Source organism: Anser brachyrhynchus (assembly GCF_964034855.1).
Source record: "Anser brachyrhynchus genome assembly, chromosome: 16".
In the NCBI taxonomy this organism is placed as follows: Eukaryota; Metazoa; Chordata; class Aves; order Anseriformes; family Anatidae; genus Anser; species Anser brachyrhynchus.
In genome coordinates this window covers 9,692,775-9,716,365 of record NC_137734.1, presented here as the reverse complement: position 1 = coordinate 9,716,365, position 23,591 = coordinate 9,692,775, and the positions used below count along the sequence as shown (strand labels likewise).

The window sequence follows — 23,591 nt, the reverse complement described above, 5'->3', positions numbered from 1 at the left end:
AATACTTCATGGTCTGAGTGCATGAGCATTAGCTGATGTAAAGTGGCTCTTACAGGTAGGATAATGCTAAAATCAACTACTCTGTAACTCACCTCTCTCTTTAAATGTTATTTGTCCATCTGTGTCCCAGTATTTAAGCTTTCATAAATATAAACAGAATGATTTGATCTTTATCTAAACCATGCCTAAGAAACACAAGTGTAATTAATGATTTTGTTATTTCTTTCTGCCACGGTAATATTAAAATAGGCTTAGATGCATATTTTCAGTGACAACACTTAAATCCTCATATTAAAGATTAATAATGTATCACACATGCATGATTCATGAGACACACAAATGGCAGGTTCTATTTAAAGCCTTGTACGGCCATGAATAGAACACCACGATGTATACAATGGAAGGCAAAAAGGAAAGTGCAACTTGCTAGAGGAAAAAAACCAGTCCTGCCTACTAACAGTCAAAGAATCCTTACCATATGTCAACTTGAACAAGATTATCTTCATAACATATCAAACACATTTGTAGGTCATTAGAAGACAAGCGATTTTAATTGCTGCTTCTTCTGAAGTATGAAATTTACATGGGACTCAAAATATAGTTTTAAATTAACAAATTTATTACTTTTATTTTAACTACTAGAGAAATAAGATTCTTCCCTCATTGGAAATATTATCTTTGAAGAATTTCCTCTCCTTCTCAGGTACTTTGTTTTAAAAATCTTATTCTAGTCATAGTGACGCAACTATCTTGAAACTAGTTCCCTGCTCTTCATCTCTCAGCGCCCCAGACCCAACGAAGGGCTCAGAACTAGGAACTACTACCCAGAAAAAAGCTTTGGGAGTCCCTGTGAAAATCACAGTCCAAACAAATGCTTACAAAGAAGAGACAATATAGAACTTTTTATTATTATTATTATTTTTTAATTTCAGCAAGAGATAATATAATGGAACAAGTACACTTAGGCTATTTCCTTTGCAAGATGATACAACACTAAAGATACATTTAACCGAGAGAAACCTGAAAGTCAGTTTTCCCAAGGCTACTGTAAGAGAACATGAAATAACTCCTGCCAAGATGCAGCACTAGCAACAGAATTGGTTATCAAAGGTTCAAAGGAAGTTACTTCCTCAGCCGCTGCTCTTTCCCTCTGTGTCAGCCAAACACAGAAGGTGACAACAACCACCAACTTGAACACTGATTTGCAATGTCACAGGCTATTCTAGGTTATAACCTTTCTAGAGGTAGCCACAGTTCACTCCACAATGAAGTAAATTAAGTCTAATTTGTAGAGGACAATATTTTTGCCTTTTTTTCTTTTCCCTCTACACACAGATGATGATTCATTTCCTCTGATTGATTCCTCTACTGGAAACATTTCTTCAGCTTGTCAGAATAGTGAAGTGCTGGGTTACACAATACAATTTTCTGGGAAGCTGACATATGCTCAAACATTTCATTATGATTGACTAGGACTTAACAAGCTTCGCTTGTGTTGTGCAAAATAAACCCAAACTAGCCAGACCTTTTTCTCCTCATGTACAAGGGATAGGGAGTAAGAGTAATTAAGTGTTTTAATATTGGCATATTGTGGCTCATTAAGTGTTTTTAAATCCTCTTTAAGTTCCACAAACTGGTGTAGATAATTCTATGTCATCAGCAAAATAAACAAATAGAAATAAATTGATCAATAAGCAAATGAACTAAGAGTCACCAAACCAAACACAGAGCCCATATTACAATAGGCTTGTAATCAACTTCTGGAGTATATTTGAAGAGAACCCAGACGATTTCTTCCCCCCCGCCCTTCAAAAGCATTAATAGGAAAGTCACTTAAGAGCACACCACAGAACTTCTTCATTCCTTAAGATTTGTGATGTGTCTGCTAGAGACCAGTGTCAACAGGAAACTTTAATTTATGTGGCTGACAAAAACACATCTCTAAAGACAATCAGCAAGGCAGGAAATTCAGACCTTAATTTAGATTTGTTTTAACTCAACCTCACTTTCCAATAGTTTCAAATCTGTCAGATACAGAAAACAAATCACCTTCGCAGTTTGCTAGACTGAACCTCGGCCGTAGCTTGCTGTTCTTGGAGGTTTCAGTCACACTGTTTCTATTGCACACCACATATCAAGAATAAGAAGCACGCATCTCTATTTACAGAAGACAAAGACCAATGTGTTACTGCCCATCACTGACCAGACCTGCAGGGCTTTCCTCAAGAAACTGTCCCGTCCACCCAGCTCTGCCAGGCACTCCCAGCTATGCTGAGCCATTCCAACCCATCTGGGTTACCTAGGCCTTAAAGTCTCCAACACAGACTTCAAACTTCCCCCAAAAAATCTCTTCCAGATTTACAAATAAGAATCTCTTCTATCTCCCCTTAATCCCTATTGAAATTTAAAGCCATTATTTCTTGTCCTGTTTCCAACGATTGAGGAAAACCGATTATCCCCTTCCTCTTTACAGTAAGATTTGATTTATTTGAAAACTCACGTCTACCCTCAGTCTTGTCTTTCCTAGACTAAAAACCAGATTTTAGCCTTTCCTCATGGGCCACATTTTCCAAAGCGTTTGACCATTCTTGTTACTTAAACCATGTATGCAGAAAGGGCCCCTCGTGACAAGAAAAGGGAGGAAAGATATTCTGCTATCCCTGCTTTCAGCATTTCAGCAGCTATTGTTATCTCAAAGCTCCTAAAGAAATTAGAACAGATGATCTTCATATTGGCAGCATAACTAATTTTAATGCAACACTTCTGAAACTGTTTTACTCACATCATTGATGACATCACCTCGACTTAATTCACTTAAAAGTCACATTCTTCTGGCAATCAGTATTTCTGGTTTGATTTCATTGCTCCTTTACAAAACAAAGCCTAATCTGAAATACTTTTGGTATGAAATAATGTATTTAAAGTCATTTATTTCAGTAGAAAAATCTTAAGTAACAGTTAAATATACGTCATGCACAATAAACATCCAACTGCACCCCCTTACTGTGCTTTTGCTCATACTGCAGAACAGTCTGAAAGCACACAAACTGAACACTTTTTGGAAAAATTAACTGAACATGCAGCTTACAGACCCATTAAAAACCTCTACAAATGCTAATTCGAATTCAGCTGAAGGCAAACACATAGCATGGGTGTCAGGAGCTCTGCACCAACAAGTTTGCTCTACAGGGCTGCTTACACAGTCCTATTTATTAGCCTCTAACTACATGCTAGCTGATGAAGGATAAAAAAAGGCTTAGTATATGCTAATATGTACATCAAGAGCTCAAAATTAGTGTTAGTAATTTGATACAAAGTTCCCTTGACACTTAGGCACGGTCTCCATTAAATTTCTTCACACATGGAATTAAAGCAAGGGAGTGACCTAACTTATCTACCCTACCATAACAGTCACAGAAAATACTGGAAGCTTTGCAAGTTTCAGCTTTGCTATCTTTTCTCTCTGGATTCTCTAAATAGCTTTAAATCTTTAATGTGCACATGCTGTCACACATATCTCTTTCAGAAATTAACGTTATGAATGGACTGCAATACCTTGGTTTTCACTTTCTGCAAGCAATAGTTTAAATAAAGCTTACTTTCTGCTTTGAGAAGTCATTCAAGAGTTTTTGCTTCAGCTTTGCTTCTGCTTGACTGCTCATTCATAGTTCCAAAAATTACTATAGTGTAAAGGCAATTATACACACACAAAAAAATTGTTTTCTGTTTTGTTACAGCAGTAGAACATACAGCGTTATTAAAAAATAAAAGTGTCTGAAGTTTTGAAGATAACCAACTTAGAAAATAAAATTAAAAAAATATTACTTTGGTAAACCAATAGGTTGGAGAGGAAAAAAATAAGAGAGATACTAATCTAATAGTAACTTAATTCTGAAATTCTATTTGGACACCTAATTTGTTCAATTTGTAGAGCGCTCCACTGCCTGTGAAATCAATACAACTTCACTGATATTTCAACCGCTGCATGAGATCTACACTGGTGACTTTCGTATGCAAGGGAACTCTCATTTCTTGCCTTAGAGCAAAATAGGAATGGCAGGGGACTAGAAATAGCCAAGTATCCGGCCTAGAGGTAATTATTTTAGAAATATGTGAATAATAGAAAATCCAAAAATCCAACAACTGTCATTCTTAATTCAGTCAACTTCTGCTGCCGGCCCTGAACCCACCCAAACAAATCCAAGTAAAAGTATCAGTGACAGGAAGGGGAAGAAAAAGCCCCACTGTTCATCTCGAGGCTTGAAACAGTCAGTGCTCAGAAATGAGTGTGCCTTACAGCACAGTCGAAATGAAGGCTTTAGACAATGAAAACCTACTCCACAACTCTAGAAATTTCACATCCTAGGTCCTAACTGTATTTATATTGATACCTAATGGGAGAAATCACCTCGTCAGTGAATCAGATAGCTGGCTGTCCAGGTGTAAGTATTACCATCTGCTCATGCATGAAACTGAGAAAACTGGCAGCAGGCCAGATTCTTGCGAAGGAATACACTTCACCAAATATGATCCAGAGGTATTCACTTTCTTTGCCTTTGTTAGGGTTTGTTTCAGCTGCAAAAACACGGGGTTTACAAAGTGAACAATTCTAAACCACCTGATATTTGACTGTAACGAGAACCAAGAACATCTTGCAAAGAGGGTGCTCATGCTTGTCCTTCAGGTGCTTATCTCCATTTCATCATACGTACATCATACAGTCTTCTCTGCTGTAAGATTTGTACCTGGCTGAACTGGAATCTTCCTAGCAACAATTCTGTACTCATAAAAGCAAAAGACTGAAAGTCACCAGAGCCTTTAGGCACATATTTAGTTTTCTTTTTAACTAAGGGCTTTAGGATTTTCTGCATTGAAGCATTTATTTTATTAGTGTTAAGAACCAGATATTTTAGTCCCTAAAAGATTAGACCACACTGAAAGATGACTGATTTTATGGCAGTCTCCACAGAGACAGTCTTTCCGGGATATATGATGTACATACACATAGGTTTTGGGTGGTCCTGTGTGGAGCCATGTGTTGGACTCAGTGACTCTTGTGAGTCCCTTCCAACTCAGGATATTCTATGCCTCTGCTCTTGCAGAAACCATTTTTGGCATGACCTTAACAACTTGATACTGATGAAGTCCAGTTTGAAAACCTGAGAAACAATGTCAGTGTAGGGGCAGGTGCTGCTCTCACGCACATCAGTCACAGGCACACAATCCATCCCCCTCCCGCCACGGAATTAGAACACAACATTAGAACTAAAACAGCACTAAAACAGAACTTCTGAGAATGCCCTGTGTATAGATAGGAAAGGAGGTATAATTTCATATGCAAAACTGGTGTGCTCTCTTATGTTTCTTGCTTTTTAAACCCTTACATTTTTTCTGTAACTCAAGATCTCTAGCGTCCCCTATCAGAATTCAACCAGGGACAGGGGAAGAGAGAAGACTTACAATTCCTCTACCTAGAAAGATATTTAATATTATTTCATTTCCACGATATCCTGTAAGTTTTTTTTTTTTTTTCTCCCCTCAAAGCCACAACTCAGTTTGGTGTGAACAGACACTACATATAGCAAGCCACACACATTCAAAACCTAGTTCTAAGCAGGATGAGAAGCAAGAAGTACTTCCAGAAGTATTTTGTTAAATTAGCAGAAATGCCTTGTATTTCAACATTATTTTATTAGCTAGCGATGAACACCTTCTGTTCAGTCCTGAACCAGTTTGCGAAGGTGCTTTCAAAACCTACATAAACATGCTTCTCAGAGTGGAAATCAACCCAGACTTTTCACTCAGTCTCTCAGAGCAATCTGCATAGGGCATTCCTATTTGGTACCATCTGACAGGATGAATGCAAGCCTATCAAGCAACAGTGACTGTTCAATAGAACTCAGAATAGCAGGCATTATAATTTTTGCCATCTCTTAAGAAAGACAGAAAAGATGAGCTATAAAATAATATCTACAGGCTACAGCGCTGAATAACTCTCTCAAGATTCTAAGATGTAATATTACCGGGAGGACCAAATACCAGTTTAGATGCTTTTGACTAAAGGGCAGAAAATGGAAACAAAAATGCTCAGATGGGCTCCTATCATAAGTCAAGCCTCTACAATACACTTTTAGAATTCCTTCTTGTGTTAGCAGCAATGCTAATTAAGCATCAAAAAAGTATGCCTATAAAATAACTTATGTCTTTATTCTTCAAAACTATTTCAAATAAAAGGAGGTCAAAGTATTTGCAGAAGGCACACAGATGTCCCACAATGGCTTGATACTCAGTATTCATAACCTGCAGGATGGCACAAAATCCTCATTTCAGAGATAAAGGAAGTATTGCCATCACAGAGGAAAGAGAAAGCCATAGTCTCTCAAACCCAAACATCTCACCAGTGATCTGTGTATTTAGTCTGGACCATCTTAAATTCATGACTACCACCTTTCATTACATACACAATCTCCCACCACAATATATGAAGCTAAAAGGTGATGAAAAAGAGCTCTATGTCACAGAAACCTTTTTAAAATCATAAACCAGAACTGCAAGAGAAAATACATTCAAACCATATCAGAAATGCAAGTTTTAACGCCTTTAAAGGAACCAGAAAGTCTTCCTACAAGTAAACTCACGAGGCAAAAGGTTTTCAGCATTGTTACTTAGTAGATGTGTCTACAATAATTCTCAGTTTATACACACCATGCATCTGAAGAGTGAAAACATACCAAAGAAAGCAGTATTTAACAGTTTTACTGCAGTAAATCATGCAATTCTCAGCCTGGGTACATCTGCCAAGTAAGCAATAACCTGATAGAAAAAGACAAAGAATATCCAGAAGAGAATAATTTTCATGGTCCTTTAGCAAGTCACCCGAGACTTAAGGTCTGAGTACAGACCTTCCAGTTTCCTTTTATATACCATCTGAAAGCATGCTCTCAGAACTCTTCTGGAAGCAGCTGATTCCCCATGCTGCAAAGTCCTTCTTTTCTGTAGGGCAACTTTTTTTTTTTGTCCTGTCTGTTTAATCCTATGCCATCTATTGCTCCTAGAAGTATTCTACAGAAAAGTGATTCAGTCGCTATATAAATGAGAATTATGACACCCCGCTAATATTTTCTATTCTACAAACTAAACTCAGGTACTTCATCTCCAAAGTGACTTTACTGAAGAACTGTGCTTGGAAAAGCCAGATCATAGTTTATACAATACCACAGCTACCATCTCTGTACATTTTATTTCAGAGCAGTTGAGAAATGGGAAGATACATCCCTGAGGATATAGGGACAGTATGGAAGAGTAGAGGAAGAAAAGCAAAAAGTCACAGAACAAACAGAAAACATCACAGATCAAACAGAAGAGAAGTTTCACAAAAAAACTGGGGGGGGGGATCTCATTATCTTTATTAATTCAGTGTTTCCAAAGGAGTCTGATACTGCAGGTTAAGAGACCTGCTGTTGCATTAGCTTCTAGGCAAAATTTGCATCTATAAACACACACACGCTGGAGGTAGTCAAACTCAGTTCAATGACTATCAACAGAACTGAAAATACCCTTAAGTTTGTCAGGGAAGCACAGGATGGTTGAACTGCCACTTCTGCTGCAAGGGCACACTGCTAGCTCAACTACAGGTTGCTCCATTTTGCTTTGCGAAACACAGTGATCCACAGCTTCTAGATCCCTAACTTTCATCTGCTTTTCATAGAAAGTAGACAAAGATTGACACTAACAGCCAAGGACAACCAAAGCATTTGTTTTCCCTTTAGCCAAGAAGTAAAAGCACCCTACCTAACCCCAACAATCATATAATCCAAACCAACGTGTAGGTGGCTGAGGTTCCATTCCTGAAGCGTCTCATACACATTCATGCCTACTCTGAAAACAGAAGGACTCAGTGTCCTAAATTTAGAGCCTGTCACAAAAGACACAGTAATTCTACCCACAAACACAAACGAAAACCAGAAAACAGATGTCAAAGCCAAAAGAGGACACTGCCATTGCTAAAGAAGCCAGGGTATACAGCTAAAAGAAACAAGTAACCCCAGCATGATAGTTGCAAAGTGGTGGAAAATCCCAGCTAGCTACTGAAGATTTTTGTTCTAAAAAAGTTAGAGACTCCCTTTGGCCTTTCCACAACTCCCTCAGCAGTGCTGTCACAGGAAGATTGCCTAAGACTCCACCTGCAGACAAAACTGCTGGGTTTTAAGACTGGGCCCTATGAGACAGGCAGCAGGTTTCTAAGCATCAGCAACTCCCAGTAAGCATCTCGAACCTTTCAAATGCTTTCTTATCGCTGGAGGTGATAGGGGTGTACATGTGGAAGGCTAATGAAAGCAAAGATACCAACAGTATGATGTTGGTACCTAGGCCTGTGCCCCGAGAACAAGGAGAACAGCAAAATTCAGCACATGGATAATGAAAGAAACAATTCTGCCATAATGAAAAGTTATCAGGCATTAAAACTTTACTGCCTCACAGGCTGACAATGTTAAATAAGACAAGAATAAAGAGACATTTCTGCCTTTTAGTGCAATTGATAGTAGGAAGTTTTCCCCTTACAGATTTAAGAATGACTTTGAAGTGAGTAATTCATCTATGAGATAAATGTTTGAAGAACACTTTGGAAGCCGTGGGCAGAAAACTGTTCTTCCTTAGCACTTCCATTCTTATTTTACATACATATGCAGGGGAAAACAAACAAAAAAACACACACACACACACAAGTAGAAGGAAAGTATGTACTGCAAAAAAAAAAAGTTATTTTAATCTAGGATAGGAAAGCTGTCTTTCAATTATTCTTTCTGCAGGTTTTAGTGAATTTCATCTATACACATGCAGTTTCTCTTTCCCTAATACCATACAAGGATAATTTTAGAGGGAAAAAAAACTTTAAAATTCTGCATAAAAATGAATATTTATATAAGCTCAGAAGTAGAAATGGTACTTGTGTCTCATTTGTAAGACATCTTTACAATTAAGATTTAAGACACCACAATGCTTCTGCTCACCAAATTACCCAGAAATATCACTTGCAGGCTCTTACTACTACTATTACTGCTCCAATTTTGGCCTCAGCTAGTTTTAAACTAGCTTGCCTTGATGTTATTAGCAGACTGAAAATGAGCTAGTGCTATAAAACTGAGAAGCAGAACCTATTCTCAAGTGGTTCTTCAGCACCAACCTCTTTGCTACCACAGTTGCATTGTCTCCAGTCTGTCTTCGAAACACGCAGTAAGAGATACAGACAAACATATTCACCCTGATAACGACACTCTTAAGATTGAGAAATCAGGACTAAGTGAATTTGCTAATAAACACAAAGCTAACTTAAGTCTTCCATAACTGAAGGAGTTTTGTTAACGTGTAGAGTAGAAAAACTTAAAATACATCAAAAAAGGAATTTCTTTTCAAACTTAATACTCACTACTACAACTGTGCTTAATGCTACTGTTGTTCTAACATACACTGTTCTAATAACTAGCTATACTTTCTAAGTAACAACGTAGGAAGCATTATATACTTACATCTCAGCAATCCAATCAAGTACAAATGGACAATAGAGAGCTAATTAAAAAAAAAAAAAAGCAAAGGATCACTGTAGTTCATCAAGCCCAGACCTTTACTCCATGGGAGAAAGGAGATGCAGAGCTCCTCTTTGTCTGTTGGTGGACGGCTGGACTAAATGATCTTAGAGATCTTTTACACCCTTAACGATTCTGTGTATCTGTGATGACTGTCCAACCTGTTAATCTTCTCAAGATGAGGTTTTGCAACTTACCTGGATATTTAACTCCAGGTCTTTGAAATGCAGTGTGGTAGGAAAACAACTTCACCCTGCAGATACAGGCAAACACACAGTGTATGTCCATGCTGCAAGCTATAAAATACTGTAAGCTTATCATAAGGAGCCCCTGCTGAAGATCACTAAAAGCAAGTCACACAACACACTATCTCCAGAGGACAGAAGAGAAATCACAGACTTTCTCAAACTCTTAGGATCTGAAGAAAGGATAAATTCAGTTCGGGTCATCATCTAATTCTAGGAATATGAATACTTCTATTGCTTAACAGTCCTTCTGGCCCACTCTGACATGGAAGCAGTATTTTCTCAGTTTCAGATCTGGCAGTCAACTGATAAAGGAGCATGAGCATGACCTACCTTTAAAACAAATATCTAAGTGCTCTGTCTGCCTTCCAGTGCTCTAGAGACTGGTAGAGAGTCCAACAGACAAAGGAACAACTAGTCTCAGCAAACAACTAGTAAAAGCCCTGAGACATAAATTCGTAAAATAAAAAGTCCGTACAAAACACTGTCTGCCAGCTGAGATCAAGTTTTAACTTCTGTCAACCAACTGAATGTCCAAAGTTTCATCTCACAAGGGCTCAAGTTTGTAACTTCAAAATGAGACCTGAGTTTCCCCTTAATTTAAATGTAATGCCTACCCCAAATCTCACCTGCTGCAATTTTGCTCTACCTTGTCTTACCCACAGTAGACACAAAGCTGACCTGTTTGTGTCAAAATCTTATACAACCTGGGGAATTTTAAATCCAACAAACTCAGTATTCCCTAATTGGGTTAATACATATTTTAGATCATAGCTCATTTTATTCCTTTTCCTCCAGATTCCTCCTAGGCAGTTCCTGCCTTGAGCTTTCATGATAATTCCTGAAGAGATAAAAAACACTGATATTTGACAGCACCCAACAAGCTGGGATGCAAATCATATCCTCAGTATCTAGAAATACAGCCAAAGTCTTAAGTGAGGAAAGGATTTCATTCCAGGTTCAGCTTTTAAGCATTACTGGTGCTAATGTGCTCTGTTCATCTTCTAGTACCAAAACATCATGGGACATACAGGATACCATCCTGCACAAAACTTGGCAGATTCAGGCTCTATTCCCACTCCCTCTCTCCTTTCCCACAGTTCAGTGCTCATTTAAAAATTGAAGTCTTTACTTTGTAGGAGATTCTACTATACTGAAGTTTGGTTTTTTTTTTTTTTTTTTCTTAAAATGCTTTTCTGAATCAGAGTTACGGAGTCTGGTATAGGGTGGTACAGCCCACATGCATCTAGAAAAGCATGAATGCATCAGATTGTGCTTGGCTATTAGTTGATCTTACCATACATCAAAGTACATGCCTTACTAGCTTGGGAATGATATCCTAGAAAAACTATCAAGAATCCACAACCAAGACCAGAAGTATCAGACATTCCAGGCAATGGAGTTGATTGGGTGAATTTTGGAAAAAAAATTAAATAAGCCTCTCACAATTTTATACGGTTGCTATTGGCAAACCTAGCTTCCAGTGGAAGGGAAAAAAGATACTGTTGTTAGCTAATTTAAAGTCATCTCTTTCAGCCATTTTAAAGTTTTTAATATTTAACGTAACAACTATTTTAATAGCTTGTAACAACTCCATTCTTGGAAAGATTGACAAAAAGTTCTCAAGTCTCAGAAAATTATTTTTGTCATTTCAAAGATGACAAAAACTATCAAGTCTGTGGGGCTCTTTTTGAACTGCGCTGATATCACAAGATAAAAGCAGGATGAATTCACAGTTGAGTTTTATTGTGGGACAGCACAGGAACTTGAGCCACTGCTTTAATGAGGCAAACAGCAGTGGCTGAAATACAGTACTCAGTCATGCCTTAGAACATCGCTGCAGCTAGAAACTTTACCCATGAATCGAACTAGGTAATAAGCTACTGCAAACACATCATACTTGAAGCTTTTCTTTTCTGAAGCTGGTGATGTTAGTTCTCCAACCTGACACTACAAATCCTATACAGCTGGAGACAGCGAGTGTAAAAAAGTCACTCAAGGTTGTCAGAAACTAGACTAAGCCTTTCCCTGAAGCCATGATAAATACATTCATCAGTTAACATGCAAGTTTGTATTACATCTGTAGTAATTATGGAGTCATCTGATGGGAAGGCAATCAATATGTGAGCCCCTGCTTTAATCCCTTGCATTACAGCTGATTAAAATAATAACCTAAAGCTGTTAATAACAAAAACATAAGATGGACTCAAAATTACTCAGAAGATTATAGGAGGAGTTAATTGAGGCTACAGCACTTCTTTCTGCAGCACACTGCTGGAGTACTTGCTTAACAAAACCAGGACAAATCCCAATTCAACAGCAGTGCCTGAAAGAAAAGAAGAGACATCAAGATATGCTTTAAGTATGTAAAATATCCTCTAGCTTTCTTTACAGATGTGAAAAGAATATAATGAATCCTTCATGGCTTAGAGGGGAACATTCTTCTCTTGCCAGAGGACAGATTTCCAAAGAATGATATTTACATTTTCCTACAACTGGTAATTTTCTCATTTATCATTTGTCAGGGCCCAAAGACCTTTTACTGCACATAGGATGTTTGCATATGTTTAATGATCCTTTTACCAAACAAATGTCACAGTCTGAATGAGGAAATTAGTTAATATTGCTGATGTTGCTAATTTAACACCATTAATGTCACACTGTGAACAGCTACAGAACCTACAGGGTCTTGTATCATAGTTAACTACTGGCTTCAAGTCTGTTCTCCACCAGACGGCACTGAGCAGAAGAGAAACCATGCAAATATTGCATTCAAGGAAATTTCAAAAAAATGTTTAAAATTGCCTTGATTCTGTAGTTAGACTACCAGACAAGTGTGACTAAAGACAGATCATTTGACAGTGACTTAAAGGCACTAATTGGAACTCACTTATCTGCAGTCTTACAGCTGCCTCCACTTTCATCAGTGTACGAGGATTCAGAGTAATCAGAAAAGAATCCAAGTGGGTCACAGAAACCATTGCATCACAGTATTTCTAGATATACAGGAAGATCCAAAGACGTGTCAAATGAAATAGATGGCAGAAGTCACACCGCCTTTTCACCCTTCTCTATGTACAGATCAGTTACATTCTGTACAGTAATTTGCTTCCTCACACAAAAACTATGACAAAAAAGTTTTCTAAGTGCATGTAATTTTTCTGTAAGTCACTGATGTCTTCTACACATTTCCCCCAACAAAGTAAGAATGATTTAAAGGAGCCAGATTCTTTTGAAAGCCCTTCAAATCTTGCTGGTACTGAAACATAGGGGAAAGTGAAGATGGATGTAAACTAAAAGTTAAATTATTTTGAACAGTTATTTACTCTGTATGTGTGAAATATACCTCAAAATAAGGGTGGAAAAAGGAAGTACAGTAGCTAAAACACCTAATGTTCATCTTGAAGTTATTAATAACAGATATTTGCCTTACCCTGATTAGTAACAAAGTTATTTTTTTTACTAAAAAACAAGTCAATAATTCTAAATATTATAGTCAGTGGCACAGCTGTTTTTTTGCTCTTTCCAAAGGCACAAGCTGTATGTTGGCTACAAAACCACAAAGGTGGTAAAAACTGGTGATGAATATGACTCGTAGTCTAGTAAAATTAGGGAAAAGGAACCCCGAAGACATTAAAATCACAGAAGTGACTTGGATTAAGGATACCTTAGGATATGAACTGGAATAATACTAGACATATTTATCTTAGTATATCAATAATTTACACACTATTATTAGATATCTGAGGTTATATCCAAACTTCAAAAGTTATAGCAGTAAGTAATGTAGACTTCTTTTTTTTCCCCCTTTTTTTTTTTGAAGCAATTCAAATTATTCATTGCGGTGGGGAGGGAGGGAAATCCATCCAACAATGGAACTATACACAAACATTTGTTCAAAAGACAATAGACAATAACTATTTAATTGCACTGGAGAGAATACAGCAGTACAGAGACAGTTAAGAACTAGTGAGCCAAACAGTACAAATTAATACCTGGAGTTTGTTGCAAACCTTGTTCACTGCACATACTTAAATTCACATGAAACAACCTTGTAATTATACCCCCCCCCCCAAAAAAAAAAAAAAGAGATCTATGCATTTTATTGTTACTTTTATCCTATACACACACTCCAATAGAAAATTTACAAAATTTTAACAATGCAGCATAAACATGTTGCTACTGTTAACAAAGACAAAAAGGGAACAGCAGAAAACGAGGAAGGGAAACTGAACTAGAAAGCCTTGTGAAGACCTGCCAATATTAAGATCCTTTCATTTCTGAAGAGTTCTACCAGATATTTTGCATGAGAGAAGGATCAGAAATGTTGTTCTTAAATGTGCACGGAGCTTCATGAAGTATTCCTTATGTGGTTTCCAGATGCAAATGACATCACCTTCTGACATACTTCAGCATCTTGATGATCCCTGATCTTCTTTTCTCAAGTATTTCTAGAAAACGCCAAATTCCTAAATACACTGACCCCATCTATTAAACCTGGTAGTCATATTCACTGACTCAGCCAGAGCTGGCCAGAACTATCAGATCACCCCAGAACCACTGGTTATAGTGCTTCCTACCTCCTGGATCAATAGTTTCAGGCCTCTGCAATGGTTGCTGCCTCTCCAAGACCTTCAGATAAGAAAGGCAACTCAATTGCTTTCTTTTTAGAAGCTTCAAATAAGAAGCTGCCTATTTTTAAATGGGACATGTCTTTCTGGAGCAATGAGACTTTAGCCAGTATTTTTGTTACTCCTTGTGAGGTATCGATATTTATAGTGGTTTCCTCAAAGATACTATCTTTATTTTTGAATACCATATGCAGATTACAGATGACTCTGGAGCCTAACAGACACCTCTTTATTTTGACATTCTCTTCCAACAATCCATTAACCATGCTAATTAGTACTAGTGATCACACAGCAAAACTTGTATTTTACCACAAGCTGCTCAAACTCACTGAACTATGAATTACTCTCATGATTTTACTGTGGAAAAAAAGTAAGACAGTTAGAACACTAGAAATATAGTGACAAATACAAAATAACGAAACTAAGATTTGGAATAAGCTCCTTACAGATACTAACTGCATAAAAAGCCTCTACATTGTTCACATGGGAAAAAAAAAACATCACTGCTACAAGACCAGATTAGAAATGTCAACATGTCACTGTATATATTTCATCTGCTTAGTTACTTCAGTTTATTCTGTACAGATTTAGAGTAGGAACTGTATCTGTGTTACAAAGGCTGTAAGCATAAAATAGGGTGTTGTAAAACTAAATAAAGTAATAGCTGCTTAACAATGACTCTTATTCAGCTTTACAGAAAGTTGCATTTGAATAAGATCTCCTATTGTTATGTTTTTCGATCTTTCACATTAATTACTTCACTTTAGTGTCATTCTGAGCACCGAAACAGATTTCCTACCACAGCCAAACTGCAGAAATAAGACATCATCTCAAACACTTTCATGGGAAATCTCGCTCACCAGGATTTGGAAACATAAGAACACAAGTACATAACCCCCTCTTTCTTGTGTACATGTAAATATATATATATATATATAAATAAAATATGCATACACACACACATCCACAGACACAGAGGTGGGTCTAGGTTAAACTGTTGAACTATTGTACTCACAAAAAAAAGAAAAAAGAAGTGTTACCCAATTGTATATATAAACTGCGTTGATACAGAAAATGAAATTTTGCACTGTGGGAAGATAAGACCACAGTAGATATTAGCATGCACAGATCTGCACACGACAGATCCTGTGGCAGCCACAGGAGATCGGCATACATTTCCTGTGTTATGGGAACACTGGAACCCAAGTACAACTCCTTACAAGAGGGAAGATTAAATTATCTGTTTACTAAGACGTTCTTACTGCCTCAGAAGCAACGCTTCTTTGGATGCTGCTTCTTGCTGAAGACCTTTGGACTTTCAGCATTTGTATTTGTAGAAAGGCATGGTTATATCTAGCAATTAGACAAAGCTGAGGTAATATTTCAGACTTGTCCGAATGTTTTCTGAATATGTGCAATATTCACAAGTATTACAAATCTTTTCTCCTCCTACAGAGGTCAACCACTAATTAGTTAAAATCCTCCTTTAACAAACTTGCATTATCACTCCATATGTACCATTTGGGGTGTGTATGTGTGAGAGGGATAGGGTAGAGGCAGGTAACTAGCAACAAGCAATTGTGAGAAATGCAGACAGTTTCTGAAAGATTAACAAGAAATCCAAGTGTATTAGATACTACTAATGGGAAGGGAAAAAAAAACAAAAAAAAAAAACAAATGACAAAAGACACTCATGACACCTCTTCAGGTTTCAGATCGAATCATAGCTTACACTGGAATAAATCCAGGTACTCTCAAAACCCATGAGCATTCTGGAACATCCGATTTCATATTGAAAATGTAGGCCCGTATCTCATTCTCCAGAATGCCCACTCCAGCCTGAGAAATTAGCCCAGTGTATTGACAAAAATGAGAATCTGTTCTATCAATGGTATTGCAAGGGAAAATTAGAAAGGCAGGTCTTATCTACACTTCATGGAAATTGGCAAAAGCATGGAGCATTCTTCACAGAAGTAGGATCTCACAAACAACTTTAATCAAAATGCTCTGATGGGTTGGTAGCAGCTCTTGAGCTCACTTTTGCTCTATTCTGAAATCCATAGGTGGATGAGGAAAGGATGTTGAGAGGAAAAAAGAGAAAAATGTGTTTTTAGGGAGCACAGTCATTTAGCATAGAATGATTGAAGTCTTTTCTATCTACAAAGCAAGAAGCCTGAAATTCAAATTAATTATTTCTAAAAGCAATTTTGAAGGGAAGATTAAATAAATCCACACCTTTTCCAAGTTGTAGAGATCTTTGAGATATTAGGTATTTATTTTTCTATTTCCACTGTAATAACAGAAGACGACATTACGTACTGATTACTGGCTTGTGAATCTTTTTTTGCAATAGCTCCATAGTAAAAAGGAAGCTATTTACAGTTATCTTTATTCCTAGTATTAATTCTAGCATCTCAAAAATATTTCTGCTGCTATACTGCACAAGTTTTTGCTTCACTCCACCACATTTTTCTTCATTTGCAACAGAAAACAGTCCTATTCATTCAGTTACGTTACCAACTTATTGTAAGCAAATCAATTTTATTTCCAAGTTTGACATCACCGAGCCATTTTGAGTTTTGTTTATGTAGATGAGCACCCATGATTCTTCTTGCCTGAAGTCCTTGTAACAGATGCTTGAAAGAAAGTGCCAACAATGCAACAGAGACTATTTTTAAAAACAAAACATACAGGGCCATAGCAAAGCATCACCTATTTTAACTTACTAATTTGTTTAATGAAATAATGCGAGTTACTTCGATGAACTGACTTCAGACTTCTTCCTATCCATTTCAAAGAAATGATAAAGTATCGGTACTGGAACATATAACTAATCAAGAGGGTTTTATACAGCAAGGGCCAACTCTTCTAGCTAGAAGTTACCTGAAATAAGACTCCTTGCAAGGTATCCTTGCAGCAAAAGAAGTGTTACATAGCCCAAATACAAGCACAAAGAGGTTTCTTCTTTTTTGCAAATATCAAAGTCCACAGAAAAAAAAGTCCATTAATTACTTTGAGAATAATGCATTGTTTTCTAAATGAGGTTAAAACAAAGACATACACACACAAAAACCCTCCACATGCAAAATACAAAATCTATAGTAAAAATACCCCATCATGCAGGAACCTTGCCTTGAATTCCAAGGTTTGTTTTGAACAGAATCCAGAGTTCACCTGAACTGTCTAATGCAAATTAAAAATAAATCTGTCCTATTTACACTAATATTCTGAGTGCTTTCCTAAACCTCTCATATTCCATTTCCTTACCCCCCATAACTAAGCAGAACGGGTAAGGTAAAATTGAGAAAGATGGGGGGTCAGTTTTTGAAAAAGCACATTTAACTTTTTAAGTTTCATTGCTGCATGACATGGTGTGAAATGCAAAGCCCTGCAAAATTACATGAAGAGGATTTACTTCGAGGACTCTAATATGTTTAGTCAAAGCATCATCCTTAGAACCATAACATATATTTCCATGCAATAAGAAACTTCAGAGAAACACTGAATGTTAGTGGGGGCAAAAGACAGTAGAATACCTTTATCTGAACTCATAAAAATTATGTTTAGAGATAAGGAGAGAAGGAAGAAAAGATCATTTTGCAAATAGCTAATATTAAGACAATTACTGAAATTGCATAGTTTGGAGAACTCTTAAGCCCATTATACATTAGTTTTAGGACATGGCCCACCAAACCTCTCACGTGCATTATGCATAAAACGCATTGCACTGCAGGTTAGCTTTGGCATACAGTTAACACCCAAGCAATTAAGGCTTTTTTGGATAATTCCTGTCTGATAGCATGTGAAGACATTCACTATTAATATCAGACATTACTTATTAACACCATAAACCTGAAAACAAAATGTAGTCTAACTAACAAAATGTAGTCTAACAACTTCTGTTTTTATCTACTGAACTTAATATTAGTAAAGTAAGACTATATACATACTCATTTACATGCTCTCAGGCTAGAGAAGATGAGGGAGACAGCACGGACACTGCACCTCTGTGTGGCTTCACATCAGTAGGCAACCCTTTGAAGGGGAACAAAAAGACGAGCTGATCTGAGACCTACCTACAGCTGGACCCCGTCCCTGCCCGGAGCCCTGCAGCCTCGTTGAGCCGAGCCCAGGACCGGGCACCAGAAGTTTTTTAAGCTATTCTCCAGTTCTGCCACCGCCTCGCTGCGTGACCTTGGGCCGGCCGCTCCCCGCACCTCAGGAAAGCCCGGTAATTAGCCGCCACCAGCGTCGAAGCCGGGATGGAAAGGGAAGGGGGACCGAATGGCAAGGGGTTTTCCTCACAGGTGATAAAAATCTGCCCGACGTCCGCACAGCCGCCCGTCCCGGGGAGGATCGGCTCCCGCACCTTCCCTGCGTACGGGTTAAACCGGAGAAAAAGGCGGCTCCGGCCGGCAAAGCCGGCGGCTCCGGCTCGCCCGCCCGCCTCAAGCGCAGGCGGCGGCAGCCCGAGGAGCCGAGCCCTCAGGGCCTCCCGCAGCCAGAGCCCTCCCAGCGGCCCCAGCCCGGCCCAGCGTTACTCACAGCGCCCGGCGGGCGGTTAAAACTCGCAGGTGGCCCGGAGCTGCCGAGGACTGGAGGCGCAGGGGTGGCGGGATGGCGGCGGTCTCTCCTCAGCGCCCGCCCCGGGAGCGAGCGAAGCGGGCTTGGGGGCGCTGCGCGCCGCTCCGCGCAGCTCCGGCCGCTGCCTCCCTCCCTCCAATACGGGCCGCGGCGAGGAGCCGGCTTTAACCATCTGTTGCGAGGCGCCTCCTCCAAGCGCTGCCGCCTCCCCGCCCGGGGGGCTCCCTGCCGAGGAGGTGGTGAGCGTGAGGGGAGCTTTAGGGCCCCGCCGGCCGCTCTCCGTCGCCCAGCGCGCTGAGGGACCGCGGCGGTGCCCGCCCCTCCTGACCCCCTCACCTCAGGCTCGCCGCTGCTTTTCCCCGTCCCCTCGTTGCCCTTCCCTCCCTACAGCCGCCGTCCCTTCCCCTCATCTCCTTCCCTGCCGGGTGGGCGCCTCCCAGCAGTGCCCCGCCATGGCCGTAGGGTGAGCGGAGAAGAAGGTCTCGAAGATCTCTGGGGATGGCCCCCGCTGCGGGCGCCAGGTGCGATAAAGAGGTTTTGGGGGGAGATCAGGGAAAAATTTGGGGGCGGGGGGAAGGGGAAGCCTGATCCTCTAGGGGTTGGGAGGAATAAAATCCTGGCCTATTAAAACTTCTTCACGTCCCACTTAACGCTAAAGCAGGGCTCTCCACATGCGGTGTGGGGAGGCCGGCCGTGGTACTGCACGGAGCAGTGTGCCTTAGCCTGCTGTAAGGGGCACGGAGCAGACTCCTGTGTGTGTGTGTGTGGAGACTTCTTCTACATCTCCTGTGGAGAAGCTGTTCCAGGAGAGTCAAGACTCTGACCATTTAAATGGCTTTGAGTTTTAGCCTTCCACGTTCCTAATTTGAAGAATTTTCCACAGATACGTGGACAATCTGTGGACAGGATCCCATATTCTGGGTCCCTATCTCCACTCCAAGTGGAAGTAGCACAGATGTTTGCCATGTACTTGTAAACCACCCAAAGCAGCCCCATCGTTCCAGGTTTACTTCTCACTTTTCCATACCTCCCTACCAATTTGAAATGCACTCACACTTTACAGAGATACAAAGGAAGAGAAAGAGATTTTTAAAATACCTTCCTTGCTACGGACCTCCCAGATGATGCTCTTTAATCCAGTCCCTACATCTTCAGTTGATTCTCCACAGAAAATCCAGGGACTGAGAAGCTTATTTTATTCCAGACAGGTTCCAAGATAATGTTTTTATGATGACATGGCAAGAAAATGATGCAAATTCTTTTCAGCATCCAACAATTTAAAGTTGACAAAACAGTCTTGAGATGCGTGCTGGAGAAGAAAAAATACATATTTATTACATATGGTAAACCGTGTTCTGAATGAAATTTTGTCATTTTTTGAAAGTGTCACGTTCTTATTTCTCACTAGAGCAGTTTCAGAGCAGAGTTTTGGGTTTAAAACTAGTGTGTGGACCGATTATGATTCCTGGAAATAGTCAACCATTTGTATTCTACCCCAACACTGTCATTAAATGTAAATGACATAGAATCACAAAATGGTTGATACTGGAAGGGACCTCTGGAGATCTAGGCCAACCCAGCTCCTCAAGCAGGGTCACCGAGAGCACATTGCACAGGAACACATTCAGCTGGGTTTTGAGGATCTTGGAGACTCCACAACGTCTCTGGGCAACCTGTTCCAATGCTCTGTCATATGGTACATGCTATTCCTAATAGACACTTTTCAAAGATGGGATACATTTCTAACCCACGAGGAAGGCTTTTTCTTTGCATTAGAGGATCTCAGTACAGTTGAGGTTTATCTTATTATTGCAACAATACTCAAAAATACAATTACTTTTAATACTCAAAAATACTTTAAATGGTTTACATTTTTCCTCATGAGCCTTCAGATGGATGAAATTTTACCCTCATGTAAGCAAGCGGAATGTCTATAAGTCTGAAGGGAGAATTTGTCATTACAAGATATTTTTAAGGAACGGTTTATATATAGTTTTAATTATTAGAATGAAAAATTAGCTAGTGAATCTTCCATTAATTTTATAAGACTGTTCTCAAACCTAAGTTATTCCCATATATATTCTAATCAAGCCTCATTGTCATAATTTTGAGATAGTGTTTTTACCATTAATACAAGCTTTTCTCCTGCTATTCTAAGAATGTTGTTGTTATTGATTTTACTAGTACATAGCAATTCCATTTAACATCTTAAACCAATTGTCCTGTCGTAGGTACCAAAGATAATCATAAAGAGATGCTCTTCATTTTGCATGCTGTCATATGTAGACCTCAGAGAAATAATGGCTAGGCATGGAACAGTCCGTAGACAAACAGCTGGCCCCAGAAACTGAAAATACAAATAATTTGTTCAGCTCTACAAGAAGTCTTGACAGAATCCAAAAGCATGTACAGGTAAGTGGTGTCTCAGTCCACAGATGTAATAAATCACTTGTTAAGTTTAGAAATTATGCCTTAAGTCCAAAAATAATGCTTCCGTCTTTTATTTTACAAGCAAAATGCATTGACTTGATTGCGTTGATTCCAAAGTCAGTTGCTTGTTTTTTGTTTTTTTTTTTTAAACATCCTCTCGCTTGGCTCATCACAGTTTTTATTACTCAGTTGTATACATTGAAAATATTTCCAATTGTACATGCATGTTACATATAGTTAACCTGTAGCTTTTTTCCCCACATGGTTTCTTTATGCGAAGGTGAGAGAAATGTGACCCATTAGGCTGATGCTTCTGTAGAGTTAAAAAAATATTGGTATCCATTATTTGCAATAATCAATTTTTTTAAATCCCTAATGTCTTAGAAGATCCATTAGCACAATCATTCCAACACTTCCGATTGTGCTTGCCATCTGCCTTTTTCCAAATAAAGGTATATCAAATTCCATTAATAACATCGGTAATTAAATACTAGCAGGAACTTGAAAACAAACCCTAAGACTCAAATAATCCACTGGTTCAGGTTTGGATCTTGCAGCAGGCTAATCTCTGACGTGAACCAGCCAAAAACATGAGAGTGAAACTCAGCATGTGAATGTAAAGATTAAGTTTGAATTTTAAAGCCCTATTTTTTTTTCATGTGATATATGTTAAGTTCCCAGTGGGAAAAAAAAAATATCTCAGGATTGAGTAAACTAATCAGAAACATACCTTACAGCCTTAGTCAGAAAGAAGCTGCTTTGTTATAAAGACAAAGCAGATTTGTGGGAATGTTGCCACTTTTTATAAACTGTCGAAAGCTGTTTTTTTTTTTTTTTTAATTTTGGTTATATGCCAGTCATGACTCAGGAACTGTTAGGAAAATGAATGTACTGTTTTAAATGTTGCAAGACATAACCTAGACTTAGATAGCTTGGCAAATTTACCTAAGCAAGCAAATTCATCTCAGAAGCTGCAGAAATGAAAACATTTGGAACGTCATTTCTGTGCTGACACCACTGAGAAAACAAAAACATTGATGGACGGTGCTAACCACTGAAAATGCCAGCGGATGGTAAGTGAAATGTTACATTCCTACCCCACAGGGCCATCTCTTCTGCTGGCAATCAACAACTCTGTCTGTTATAGGAAAGGAAAAAAGAAAAACAACAATATCAATAGACAGTACTACAAGTACATAAAGTACTGTCTGAACTTAAGAAGATAAGACAGTTTTCTATTTGACTTAAAGATGAGTCTTCCTGTGTAAAGACAGCTATCAAAACTTCGAGTTTTTGCATGGCCTTTGATAATTCTGGTAATCGGTATCTGCAATGTCATGTTTCCTATCCTCTTACTCATAACACATTAAGGGAAATGGATTATAACTTCAGTGCTAAGAGGGAAGTTTTGAGTAATAGAAATCTGTAGCTTTCAGAGCACTTTTCCATTTCAAAGGGGTTTGCAAACATTGATTAATTAATCTGTTCTGTGTTCAATTCTGGCGAAGCATGCAGTCCTTCTACTGAACAGTTGGGCTTTGTTGTGGATTTTAAAGCCTGAGCTGTGCTGTTTGGTTGGGTGAATGCACACGTGCAGAGGGTCAATACTGGAGCAATATCTGCTTAAGGCACACCGTTTGGGTAGCTACAAGGAACATGTTTAACAGTGGCTGTAAATCTTTTCCTTTTTTGAGGTGCCAAATGATACACAAAAAGACAACACCGAACCTCTGTGTATGTGTGTGTGTGTTTGTTTTGTTTTTAAAAAAGCCTCGATATCTCTTTCCACAAGTTTAGCTTTCTCTTTGATGTATTACACATAAAGGCAGGTTGCTGTGCTGACACAAGGATCACAGTCATCAAATTTCTTCTGCTACCTAAACATACTCAGACATTACTTTCTCTTCTGACTATATAACTTTCCAAAACTTAGTGTATTGGTTTCTACATTGCATAAAATTGATTGAATTTTCATCGCACTCCCTTTGTAATGTGGAATTTCCCTTTTCAGTCCAATTTATCAAGATACACCTGTCTAGATGTCTTCACCCTTACTCTTTGGCTTTGTATTTTCTACAGCTTCTGTCTAAGGACACTAAACCTGCCTTTGCCAGCTA

At 38.7% G+C, this 23,591-nt stretch overlaps 1 protein-coding gene across 9 annotated transcripts in view; it reads right to left on the bottom strand.

Annotated features, from left to right (window-relative positions):
• SULF2 (sulfatase 2) overlaps positions 1–19,383 on the bottom strand; it is a 160,063-nt gene extending 140,680 nt beyond the window's left edge. For 2 of the 9 annotated variants that reach the window (XM_080558307.1, XM_080558305.1), the window contains exons 1-2: positions 19,006–19,167; positions 18,411–18,495 (exon numbers count right to left, since the gene is read on the bottom strand). The gene's annotated coding sequence lies outside the window, so the exon portion shown is untranslated. Of the gene's footprint in view, positions 1–18,410; positions 18,496–18,536; positions 18,679–18,765; positions 18,967–19,005 lie in introns of those variants that run through there. The other 7 variants (XM_080558315.1, XM_080558317.1, XM_080558308.1 and 4 more) reach the window with 7 other exon arrangements.
• Positions 19,384–23,591: the final 4,208 nt, after the last annotated feature.